Genomic DNA, 13890 nt, shown 5'->3' on the forward strand with positions numbered 1-13890 from the left:
TAAGAATGAATAAAATGTATAAAATGGAATTATTTGCTCTCAGTATTTATTCCACTCAGACTTAAGTCTTGTTGTGGCTTTTCTCCAGGTGCCCGGTTCCCTCCCATATTTAAAACAATTATTAAAAGATTCAAAATCAAAGAATTTGTTCTCAGGATTTATTCCACTGAGACCAAAGTTTTGCTGTTTTGCTAAGCTGAAAATTCACTGTTTCACAGGTGCAAGTTTAGTTTCTTCCTTTAATTCATCAGCCATCACACCTTCACCTGAACTTAGCTCCAACAAGCTGTATAAGGCAGAGAGAGTGACCCCACATGGCTGGTGATCAAATAGCTTATAGTAAGCATCTAACTGTCAGATATTTTCAGAATAAGACACAGTTGCTGCTGACTATCACCGTAAATCGATACAGTCTTATTTCTGCAGATTGTGTTTGTCTTAATTTTGAAGGAAATTTGAGATCTCAACTAATTCAATTTTGGAGTTAAATTCTCCAGGAAGATGGAAATATTACAACTGCAACATATTTTTATATCTCACTTATGTAAAAAGCAACAAGAGTTTATATGATTTAATATATAGGATAAGATGTAGAATATCCCTTGTAATGTCCAGTCTTCTGCACAAATTACCACAAAAACATTAGATGTTAGCAGGTGTTAGGGGTCACCAGCGGATGTTAGGGCCATAACTTTGGTTGTGCACCTAGCCGCCATCAAGGTTTGACCTTCTGATCAATGATACAGGCCGAACTTGAGGGGTACTGAGTATACAAGATAAATCTGACTGGCTGCTGGGTATTATGGCAGTACCTATGAAAGCCATGTGGCTGCTCATGATCAGACATCATTACCTCTTAGCTTCTTTAAACTAAACTCTGTACCATTTCCAGAACATAGGACAAGATGGAGAATATTCTTGTACGTCGACCGCAGCAATTAATGCCTATTGCCAGTTGATGTTAACGGATGTTAGTGACTACCAGCAGATGTTAGGACATATCTACAGTTGTACCTTAGCTGCCATCAGGTGTTTAGGTCTTTTAATCACAAGACATCCTTTAAGGCAGGCCCACCACAGGTTGATCAGACCTGGGTGCATGTCCCTAGCATATTAGCCCAGTTGGGATCTGTCCTCCTGATCCAGAGCCATTGGCTGCAGTGCGTTCTGCAGTGTGTGATGTTTTTATGGTCCGGCGCAGGGCTTGTCGATGGATCTCCAGATCTTTGTGCAACCTAATGGTGCAGCTAACCTCCATAGGGCAAGCTATTGCTTTCCAGCCACATTGTTGTGCTCAAATGCAAGGTCTGCATACCACAGCCTTTTCCTCTCATTTCCTCTCATCTCCTAGAGGTACTGTAACAAGGCCTTATCCAAGTGGATTCAAGATTCAAGAGTTTATTGTCAAATGCACAACAATTACATTAAGCAGTCACAGTAATGAAATGCTTGGGTCACAGGCTCTTATAGCAATGTTCGAATATTACAAGCAAAAAATATTGGAATAAAATAATACAAATAGGAATATCAAAAATTAAAATAGAAAATAAAATATATATATCTAAATATATATATACACCTAAAGAAAAAAAACAATAGTGCAATTATGTGCAATATGCAACATGCTAAGGTGCTGGTTTAGTGGAGTTATTGCAGATTGATGAAACTGAAATACAAAGAGACGTGGAGAACATTGAGGGGCTCTGGAGGTGTGCCTGAGACAACTATATACAACATTGATGATGGATTTTAAAATGGCCCATTGACGTTTTGCAGAAGGATATTGAAATTGAGAATCTTAAATGATTTTTAAAATACATTTTTTCTAAAAAGAATGGTGAATTGTTGGTCCCATGTAATACAAATAACCACAGCCCTCTTGAAGATCCAAGGATACTTTGCCGTGATGGATGGCACCTGTCTGGCCTTACTGTCCCCAATGGACTGATTCTCAAAGCAGATGGCATGTTAGCCTTCCTAGTCAAGAGCACTCCAAGGCATTCAGGAGGGTGACTCATCCCAGCTCATCTGTTGGAAATATAAAAGGAATCTTTGTGGGATTTTTTTCATGCTTGTACAAAGGACACGGTGTTGTCATAACTCCAGTGTGTATAGTCCTATCACTGCCAAATCCTGTCTCATGATTAGAGTCCAAGCCTGAACAGCTCTGTGTCAATATTTCTCAGTGTCATAGCGCCACCTACTGGCAACAGAAGTAAGCTTTGTTTTACAACTATCATTCGATTTACATAAAATTTTAACAGTGATGCAATTGATAGCATGGACCGTAATGAGCAATTGGCAGGCAAGGATCGACATCGTCGACGGACGCAGAAGTGAAGCGCTGGTCCTTGCCGCAGTGCGCAAACACATGCAACGCCGGAGACGGGCGCTGGTCATTGGTCGCTTCCACTAACCGCACAGGCTTCAAAACGCCTGTGCTCGCCCAAGTAGCAACGTAGCCTCAGTTATTTTTTTTTTTTTTTTCTTTTTCAGGCAAAATGAATTGGCTTTTTGAGGGCTTTTTAACATGCTCAAATCATACTAAAATTTGCAGAAAATTAGAAAGTGGTGAAAATTTACGTATTCTGGAGTAATTTTAAATGGGTGTGGCAAAATGGCTCAACAGCGCCCCCCGAGCCCCCTGGAACACGTTCACATTGACCGATCTTCACAAAAATCGATACACAGGTTAGCTTTCACCGATCTTCACAAAAATCGTAGCCCAGGTGTATCATGACCAGACAAACAAAAAAGGTCAGAGGTGCAATTGGAAAAAAGCAACAGGAAGCCCGCCATTTTGACTTTAGTGGCCATATTGGCCATTTTCCACATTTTTACTTTGATGTACTTGTCCCAGGGCTTTCATCAGATCAACTTCATATGGAGATGCGTGTCATCACAACAAGATGGAGATGAAAACTACCTCAAAGATCGATTTTTCGTCCCACAGTGTGACCCTGGCGTGGCGTCAAAGTTTGATTTCACGCCATCAAAACACGAGGTTCTGTATCTCAGACATATTTGGTCCAATCGAGTCCAAACTAGACATGTAAGACAAGAGTCCCGGCCTTATGACATCTACACAGAAATCATGACTTAAAATCACAGCGCTCCCTGGTGGAAACAGGAAATGTCTTGTTTTTGGAACGTCTTACACTTGGAAGTATTCCTCCTCATCCACTGAACCATGTCAAACTGTGTCAAATGGGTCTCAAGACATTGATAATGTGGGCATAAGATTACTGTGACTTTTCGTCAAACGCCATATTAATGGTGTGGCGTTAAAGTTCAACAACTCGCCGCGCGACACACGAAATTGTTGTAACTTCAGTGTTCATGCTTCAGTCTCCTGAACTACATTTGTGTATCAACACCCCCCCACCTGAAAATATTCATATGGTTTTAATTATTATTATAAAAAAAATAATAATAATAATTTTGTATTTATTTTAATTTTTTTTCAGGCAAATGAATTGGCTTTTTGAGGGCTTTAATTAATTATTATTATAATTTTTTTTCAGGCAAATGAATTGGCTTTTTGAGGGCTTTAATTTCTGTTGTTATTTGTATATTTTTAATAAACCTAGATCAATTCAAGTCAGTTTTTTTTTGTCAAGATCCAAAGGGACACTGAGTAAACATCATTTGTATATCTCTTTCTCTCTGTCTTGTGACCACTAGGTGGAGCAGACGCGCTGAAAACAAGTAACCTCAACATATCAATTCAACTTTATTCAAATAGCATATTTCAAAGTAATCAAATGCAATTCAAATTGCTTTTCTTCCTTTTCTTCTTCTTTTTCTTCTCGCTCCTGGCAAAATGACGAGGTCTGGGACCTTGGGTTCAGGGTCAGAGACGTCCACTTCAGGGTCTGGGACCTCGGGTTCAGGGTCTGGGACCTTGGGTTCAGGGTCAGAGACGTCCACTTCAGGGTCTGGGACCTCAGGTTCAGGGTCAGAGATGTCCAGTTTAGGGTCTGGGACCTCGGGTTCAGGGTCACCGACGTCCACTTCAGGGTCTGGGACCTCGGGTTCAGAGTCTGAGACCTTGGGTTCAGGGTCTGGGACCTCGGGTTCAGGGTCACCGACGTCCACTTCAGGGTCTGGGACCTCGGGTTCAGGGTCTGGGACCTCGGGTTCAGGGTCACAGGCGTCCACTTCAGGGTCTGGGAGGTGGTGGTTGCATTCGTACATCTGACCTCAGTGCTCTTTGCTCTTTCTTTGCTCGATCGTCTTAAACTCGTCCTCAGAGAATCCAAAACTGACAAAAATCTTTGGCCACTCTTTGCGGAAGGCAGCTCCCACAAAAACCACGGACTCCGTTTGAGTGAGTCCACTCGTCTTCTTCCTCAGGTTTGATGGAGCCCTTTGTTGTGTCTTCCTTGCAGAGCTTGAAGGCTCCACCAACACAACAGGCTCACTTTCATCCAGCTTCTCCTGGATCGTTGTCTCTTCTTGTGCAGTTTGGTCCAATTCTATCTGTGGTTTCTTATCCACAGTGAACTTGGACGACACAGCTGAGCCTGGAGTTTCATCCTTGGCCTGAGGAACTTATTCCCTATAAATTATTAGCATCTAGTAAGTTTAGTCTTGAGACAATATATTTCTTAAAAATAGCCTGATCTTTTCAGTGAATTCTCAGTCTGCAATTATATTATTATTATTATATTCCAAAATATGGGAAAGCTTTTTCTTCCAAGTCAATTTTATTAAGTGTCAGCATATATGGTTCAACCGTTGCACAAACACTGGGAAAGAGGAAGTGAGCTTGTGTGTTTGGTGTAAAGGGATCATGTCACAATGAAGAGGTATGTTATTTTTAAATCTGTCAGTTGTCCTGACTCACCTTTGGCACCTCGATCTCCCAGATGATGAGCTCAGAGCTCGAGGAGGCAGCGTGGTTGCTCTGGCTTTCCCCAGTACCCATAGTGCAGTCACTGTCCACTGAGTCCATACTATTCACATCAGAGCCTGGACACACACACATACATACACAGACAATAATCAGTAACCACCACCTTTACCAGCAATATTCTAATTCACAACAATGTTAATAGTTCAGGTTCAGGTGCACATTACATCCTACACTATTTGTTGCCGACACCCAGCCTTCCGACAAAAAGTGGGTAAACGTTTTCCTACTAAGCGCCAAGTGAAACATTCTTGGAGGACCATAGGCCTCATGCATTTCGGGATACATAGAGTACATCATTCTAGCCTCTTTTATGTGATGGCTGGAACTGGTTCTATGGTCAGGCTGGTTTTATAAGTTAACATCAGTGATTTTTAAGTGTTTTTGCAACAGTCAGTTTTGTGTAGAATGGAGTCAAAGCAGTGGGTTGTCTAAAACACTTGCAAACTTAAGAGCACATGTCAGAATGGGGAAATCCTTGGGACATAAAAACTGTTTATAGAACTTCAGAAGAGTTGTCCTGAGCTTTGAACTTGTCGTTGCTTTTCAACTCAGGGATTTTGTGTTGTAGGTTTTCAGGCACATCAACATTAAACGGCTCAACAAATATATTCAGTTCCTTTTGTTTACTTTTCAAGGTAAAACATCTCGCCAAATGCCTGAAGGGCTTTCGCAAAGTCACCAGCATATTCAGATGTCATAGCAGACTTTTGTTTTTGAACAGGAGGAAAATACAGTGTTTGCCCACAACACACAATTTGACTCAGTGGAAACAAGGCCCCTTCAAAAATACTCAAACTGAATGAGGTTTCAGCTTCTTAGCTTTAAGCTCGTACACCGCAAAACTTGCCTGCACAACCTTGTCTCTGTCAGTGTGGTCTTGAGAACACTCAAACTCTGATGTAGAGTATTTACTTTATTCAAGTGACTTGTAACTCATCCAGTTTAGCTGTATGTTTCAAGATGGAACGACACTTAAAATCTGTCTTTTTCATCACAGCGAACACGTTGCTGCAAACTAGGCACACTGGCTTGTTTTTTTACTTCAACAAAATAAATGTTTTGTCCATTTCTTTGGGAAAGTCTGTACCTTGTTTTATTTTCTCGAGTCACCATGATTCCAGCAATGACACAAAACAGCTGCATAGGTTTCTTTCACCCTGACTGTGACCTTACAGACATGAAGCCTGAAGGCATGACCTTGGAGCGCATGTTACTCTACTATTTTACGATATTGTCGAGTATTATTGAGTTGCTCTGCCTCTTCAGGGGTCACACACAACTCATATTTTTATAGAGTAACCAAACATCCAGATATTGTGGATAGTGGTGGACCATGATCGAGGTGGCAGCCGATGATGGACCCTGATGGCGGCAGTGGATCATGACGATGGATTGTGGATTATGGTGGCATCTGATTGTGATGGTGGATCCTGATCGTAGAGGCAGCTGATCGTGGACTATGATTACAACAAGACTGCTTGATATACAATGTCTACTCAGATACTCAACCATTACTGACAATAATCCATCAATTCATTTACCTTTCATTATGCTTCAAACTGTTACTTCTAATCAATCCTGTAAATACTCTTATTTTTCTTATGTTCACCATTACATGTGGCATCTATTGCACTTCTGTCCATCCTGGGAGAAGTATCCCTCCCATGTGGCTCTCTCTGAGGTTTCTACGTTCCTTTTCCCCTGTTAAAAGTAATTTTTTTGTAGTTTTTTCTTACTCTTGTTGAGGGTTAAGGGCAGAGGATGTCACACCTTGTTAAAGCCCTATGAGACAAATTGTGATTTGTGAATATGGGCTATACAATAAAATTTGATTGATTGATGATTGATTTATCAATCCATCACAGCACAGAAACAGCACTATTAAAAGTTACTAATGACCTTTTCATGGCCTCAGATAATGGACTTGTCTCTTTACTCGTCCTTTTGGATCTTAGTGCAGCATTTGATACCATAAGATTCTGTTACAGAGACTGGAACAACATGTAGGGATTAAAGGAATGGCATTAGACTGGTTTAAATCATATTTATCAGATAGATTTGTTAATGTTAACAATGACTCCTCCATGCACACACAAGTTAGTCATGGAGTTCCACAAAGTTCTGTCCTTGGACCGATACCTTTCACATTATATATGTGCCTTTAGGCAACATCATCAGAAAGAACCACATACACTACCATTGTTATGCAGACGACACCCAGCTGTAAAGATCTATGAAGCCTGATGAATCTAATCACTTAGTCCAACATCAGGAATGTCTCAAGAACATCAAGGCCTGGATGACCCAAAACTTCTTACTTCTAAATTCAGACAAAAAGGTCATTGTAATTGGCCCTAAACATCTCAGAGAAACACTGTCTCACCAGATAGTCACCTTGGATGGTGTTAGTTTGGCCACTAGCTCCACTGTGAGGAACCTTGGAGTTATGTTTGACCAGGACATGAACCATCCCTTAGTTATAAGCAAGTGTAGGTCTAGACTGCTGGGGGAACTCCCATCATGCACTGAGCACTTTTCCCCTTTCTCTCTGTCTTTCTGCCCCCACATTTTTATTTTTTAAATTATTTTTAAAAGGCAATTTAACATATTATATACAAATCTTTTCAATGTCTTTAAAATAACCATTTAGCATTTTTTTCACATACATGTATATAAGCATATACACCGTGAGGTAAGTATAACTCTTGAAATTCTTTCACTCCACACTCTTCAATATTCACTTGACGGAGTACATGTTAATTCGTTACTTATAGGTTTGATATTTTCACCCATCTATATGATACCCCATAGAAACGTATGTATCATCTTGATTACTTGTATGTATCGCTACTTCAATCAGTATACAGCTTTTACATTTCACCCTATTACTTATGCCCATCACACCCATTGTTCAAAACTCAATTATAAACAATTGAAACCAAGGGAGCTTACATTTCTACTATTCGCTTCAGGAAGAGAAAAAGAAAATGAAAACAGTGGAGTTATACAAAGTCTGCTCACATTGGGGTTATAATTTCAATCCATTTTCAATTTTAATAAAATTAGTGTTTTTGGACCCTGAAAGAGTAGGTTTTTCCATTTTAAATATCTCCACTTGCTGCCAAAAGGGCCTGCAGCAGCTTTATGTCCCTCCTCTGATACAAAGACAAAATGTGTCCCAAATAAAGGATCTCAAAGTTCAGGGGTATTTGAGTCTTGAATAACATGCTTAATGTTTTGTGAATGCCACACCAATATAACTTCAATTTGGGACTGATTTTAGGATTTTATAAAACTCAGATTCTGCCGTTGATAAGTCTGTGGGTACGTACGTCTGATTGAAATAATGTTGTACTTGGAGGTATCTATAAAAATCACTCTGCTGTAGGCCATGTTCATCTCAAAGTGATTGAAAGCTTTTTAGCGCCCCCTTGTGTGTAAATGAGAGATGGGTCGTTAGCCCCTTTCCTATCCAGGATTCAAATCTTTTATCTCCTCTGTTGGGAAAAAATTCTGTATCATAAGCACACCATTTAAAAGGTTTTATCATATCGTAAATCCCGCATAACTTGACCACCTTCTGCCATTTTAACGTGAGATTTATCCAGGGATTTTTTTATCTCTTCCAGCTGAGCTCCAAGTCCTCTATCAGCAATTGTGGCCTGTAGGGGGAAATTATTACATTCCAAATTCCAATTCCTTCCATCTGGCTTTATACTCCTAGTTGCACCAATATAGCAGAGGAAGTAGCTGTGAAGCATAAAAATAATTTCTTCGACAAGGAAGCACCATACCCCCTTTTCCTTTCCCTAATTGTAAGACACCTAATCGGATCCTAGGTTTCTTTCCTTGCCATATAAACCGAGAAATCATTTTGTTCCTTTCCCTAAAAAGGGATGTTGTAAACATCGATAGGTATTAACAATAATACCTTTTATTACTAAATTACTATATGAAATATAGTAATGGTATTATTATAATTATTATTCATTAATAATCAATAACATCTTTATACTGTTATTGTTTTCATTATAACTAGTCACTGCACAAGTGTTCCTGGTCTCCTTCTCCCCCTCTCCTCCCTATCTCTCTCTCTCTTCTCTCCCCTCTTTTCCACCCATCTCTCCTCTCCTCCCCATTATCCCTGCTCAACCCAACCGGTCGAGGCAGATGGCCTAATTGAGTCTGGTTCTTCTTGTCAATGAGGGAGTTTTTCCTCTCCAAAGTCGCCAAAGTGCTTGCTCATTGTAGGAACTGTTGGGTTTCTCTATAAAAAAATGTAAGGTCTGTACCTTCAATGTAAAGTGCCTTTAGATAATGTATATTATGATTTGGGGCTATAAAAAATAAAATTGAATTGTAATAAACCTTTGCTTAATGAGAGAGACCTTTGCCCTCACACAGACTATTTCTACTGTGTACACTAAAGAGGAGGGGATGCAGAGGGCTACAACAAAATAACCTTTTATTACACAATTTCAATGTTACAGCACACAGCCTGGCACAGAGGTAAGGATAGCCTGGGCTCTAAGCCTTCCCTCAGTGTCACTCATAAGTGCGGAAACAGGTGGAATGGCATTCTATCCAGAACCCCACCCTGACCCCCTGCATCTTTAAGGGCACTGCAATCGAACAACAGAGCATCTCTTCATGGCACGACACACAGTATTACACACCAAGTAAAATTTCTCCACCACAAAACACACTGCATATTCTGGGCACGACATGCAGTGATACTTGTAGCTTTCATGAGCCCTCAGCTGTGTACCCCAGTCCATAACTATAAGCTGCTACTTTAAAAAATCTGTCACACCACATTAAACATGATGGACATTAACAAGTACAAATAATTACAAATGCATAAATCTGTTTAAACACCACTTAACTCTTGCAGGGTTCAAGACCCTCCCCCAGGGTGTGGCTTTAGCGTTGGTCCGGCTTAACTGAAAGTGTGTTTGGGGGCAATTGCCAGTCCAGCGCAGTGAGGCGTCTCCTCCAGCTGCAGGGGAGCCTCGTCAGGACACCGAGGAGCAGGCAATAGCACTCCTAAGTCCCCACTGTCACTACCTCACCTGCCTAAAGCAGGAACCTAAAACGGCATGCAAACTTCTACTGCCCTGTAACGCGCCTTTTTACCAAGCTCCAATCCTCAGAGACACCACGCGGCCGCTCTCAAACTGCCCCCTCTTAACCCCCCTCACAGGTGTAATGACTTTCTCCATCCCTCCCTGGCACACAATGTCACTCAGTACAATACTGTCTACCTTTAGTTTCTCTGTTCCGCTCCTCATGCCATTTCTTAATCATTTATGATTTAATTATGCTTTTAGCTTCAGCCTTATTGTAAGTTACTGTCATGTTTACTTCTGATTTCTTAGTTGCATCCTTTGCATATTCATCTGACAATTATTCCCCTCCACCCCTACATGTGCTGGAACCCATATGTATCAGAACCGGGAGATGGAGGACCCAAGAATGCACGGCCACGAAACAGATTAGCAAATAAGGGTTTTATTTCAGTCCAGGTCGGTACAGGGTAATCAAAAACACAAAGCAAAAGTATCCAAAGGAGCAGGCAAAAAGAGTAACGGTAGGCAAACAGGAGATCGTCATACACTGAAAAAACTCAAGGAGAGAAAGGCGCTGGAACGAGGTGACACAAGGAACACAACGAACTGGCAACTGAGGGAAGACACACATGGTTTAAATACACAGACCATCAGCAGATGACAAGGGGCAGGTGAGTGTGCTTAGGGCGGAGAGCTCAGGCAGGCTCTATCTGCCACGGCGATATGATTCTCACGGTTGTTTGTGTTTTTTATTCTGAAGATAGTTTCAGCTATTTCTATCATAATGTGCTGTCTTGCGTCTGACTGAAAAGTCTTGACACTTAATATAGCACTACTTGAATCTGAGCCTATTAAAAACTTTGCTTGACTTGACTTCTTCTACCCACCTGAGTGCAAAAAGAATATTCCCCTGTAAAAACTGATAAGTGATTGTTAACTCTTTTGTTTGACATGACATTGAACTCTGGGATGATTAAAGCGACTCCTTCTCTATTGTTGGATGCATTTGATGCATCCGCTTATATTTTAAGATACTCAGAATACTGTCTTTCTATATGTGTATTGACTTGTCTTGTATCTATATTTCCTATTTTCCCATATCAACCCCTGACTTCAAATAATCATGGTGGCATTATAGAGAACGGCACAGTGGGGCGTAGCATTATATCCCCTATCTTTATCTCCTTAACTGCGTTTTCTATTGTCCAACCAAAACTCTTGATCTGTTTTTTTCTCTCTCTTGACAATTTTTTAAAACCCTCCGAGTTGGATGATTCCCATTATGGCCTTTTATGTTTGCCCAGTATGTTAGTGACAACTGCTCTCTTCTAACTTACAGTGGCATTGCATTTCACATATTTTCTTTTACTCCTTGAAAATAAACAAGTAGCATATGTTGTTAACTAAGAAAGTGTTTTAATGAAGATGTGATGTTTAGAATGAAGTCCAATGACATAATAAATGTTCTGACTTCACTATCTGTCCACTTTCTCACCTATTTTCCTGCACATACTAACACATAATGTGATAATAAATTGCTAAACAAATGGTAGAACATATGTTAATATATGTAAGAAGTGGTTAGGGAGAATCCACATTTGCTGAGAGTATATCATTACACTACTTAGTATAGTATTGTAATACTATAGTATTGTATAGCTTTATGGCTTTATTCCGACCCACTATATTTAATAAAAGAAAAGTGACACAGCAAATGAAATAGTTGCAAATAATCCTATTCTTCCAACAGTGACTACCTGAACTTCTGCACGAAAGTTGTTGTTCCCACCAAAACTATACGTTGCTTCCCGACAACAAGCCCTGGGTTACCTGTAACGTCTAAGACCCTCTTAACAAGAAAATATGGCGTTTATAGATGGATACAGGGCAGAGCTGAAGTGTGTTCAGGGAGAACTCAAGGTCCAGCTGAGGGAGTTAAAGGAGTCTTACAGGAGTGGAAAAGAAACTTCAAGACAACAACATGAAGGAGGTCTTGGAGGGTATGGAAACCATCACGGGATGCAAAAAGAAGAACAGCAGCACAGTAGATGGAGATGTGATGAGAGCAAACCAATTCAAACACTTCAACAGGTTTGATAGCCCTGCTGCTCCTCCTGCCACTACCTGTCCTGTCCTCCTTCCCTCACCTTCCTCATCAGCCATAGATCTTCCTCTCCCCCAGGCTGCCATCATGGACAAAGCAACCCCCCCACCCCCCTTCACTGCAGACCAGGTCAGAGGAGAGCTGAGAAGGCTCTGTGCGTCCCAGCAAAGCAGCTTGCCCAGACAAGTTGTGTCCAAGAATGCTCAAGGCCTGTGCTGCTGAACTGGGGGAGCCCCTTTATCATGTTTTCAACCTGAGCCTGCGACTGGGGAGGGTCCCGGAATAATGGAAGAGATTTTGCATCATCCCACTCCCATAAAAGACGCAACCAAGTGATCTGAATGACTTCAGACTAGTTGTTGGAGTGGCTTTTGCTCCATCTTCTTCGACCCCAGGTCCCACACACTCGACCCACTGCAGTTTGCCTACCAGGAGAACGTGGGTGTGGAAGACTCCACCCTCTTCCTGCTACAGAGGGCATACTCTCACCTTGACAAAGGGAGGATTATGTTTTGGGATTTTTCCAGTGTCTTCAGTACCATGCAGTCCCTCATACTGACAGACAAGCTAACAGAGATGAGGGTGGACTCACACCTGGTAACCTGGATTACTGTCTACCTCACAGGGAGACCACAGTATGTCAAGCTGAGGGACTGCATCTCTGAGACTGTGGTTAGTAGCACTGGTGCACCGCAGGGGACTGTGGTCTCTCCTGTCGTGTTTACCCTCTACACCTCTGAGTTCAAACACCACTCTGAGTCATGTCACATGCAGAAGTAGATAACTACATTCAGTTGCAGACTGCGGTCTCAGTCCTGCTCAACAGACAGACTGTGGAGGTCTTTCATCCCCCAGGCCATACGACTGCACAACTCCTCTCAGATATGGTGAAATTAGAGTGATTGATGCATTAACCATGTCACTAGGCTGGCAGACTGTCACCATTACTGGTGTTTATTTTTATTCAATTTTATTCATAGAAATGATGTCCGACTACTTAAAGGTCCAGTGTGTAGAATGTGTGACATCTAGTGGTGAAGGTGCATGTCACAGCTGAATACCCCTCACCTCACCCTCCCCTTCCAAACAAGAAAGAGAACCTGGGGTAACCTTCAGTTTTCATAAAACCTCAAAAGCTGTTTAGTTTCTCCAGTGTGGGCTACTGTAAAAAACATGGGGGCCTCCGTAGAGAAGACCCTACCCAATGTAAATATAAAGTATTTAAATATAAAGAGCCCATTCTCAGGTAAAGAAAACACAAATTTGTACAATTTAGATGTAACACACTTTTTTATATTCAATTTCTGTCAATAGATCCCTTTCACCTAAATCTTACACACTGAACCTTTAAAATAAAATAATTAGGTACGTCACTTAAGTTGTTAGCTGTCCATTGTTAAATGCAGACTGACCAACACTGTTAGTGGCTAACATTAGCCACTAACACTAATCTCAACGTCAACTAATGTTTTTTTACACGATTAACAGATTTATAAATGTAGATTCACACCAAGCAACCATAACCAGTCTTTTTTCTAACTTTCCCCTACCATCTAATTGTACGTGCACTCGTTCCATTCCCCGGTGTCATTTAGATCCTGTTAGCCTCTCTCTCGGCAGGGTTCTCACTCACTCACACACACTCACACACACTCACACGCACACACACTCACACTCACACACACACACACACACACACACACACACACACACATACAGCAGGAGCAGTGGAGAGACAGGTTAAGGGTAGATGACGATGTCAACTCGTTACTTGAAATGAAAGCATCCCAACAAGAGCA

This window comes from Hippoglossus stenolepis, chromosome 22, assembly GCF_022539355.2.
Source record: "Hippoglossus stenolepis isolate QCI-W04-F060 chromosome 22, HSTE1.2, whole genome shotgun sequence".
Classification (NCBI taxonomy): domain Eukaryota; kingdom Metazoa; phylum Chordata; class Actinopteri; order Pleuronectiformes; family Pleuronectidae; genus Hippoglossus; species Hippoglossus stenolepis.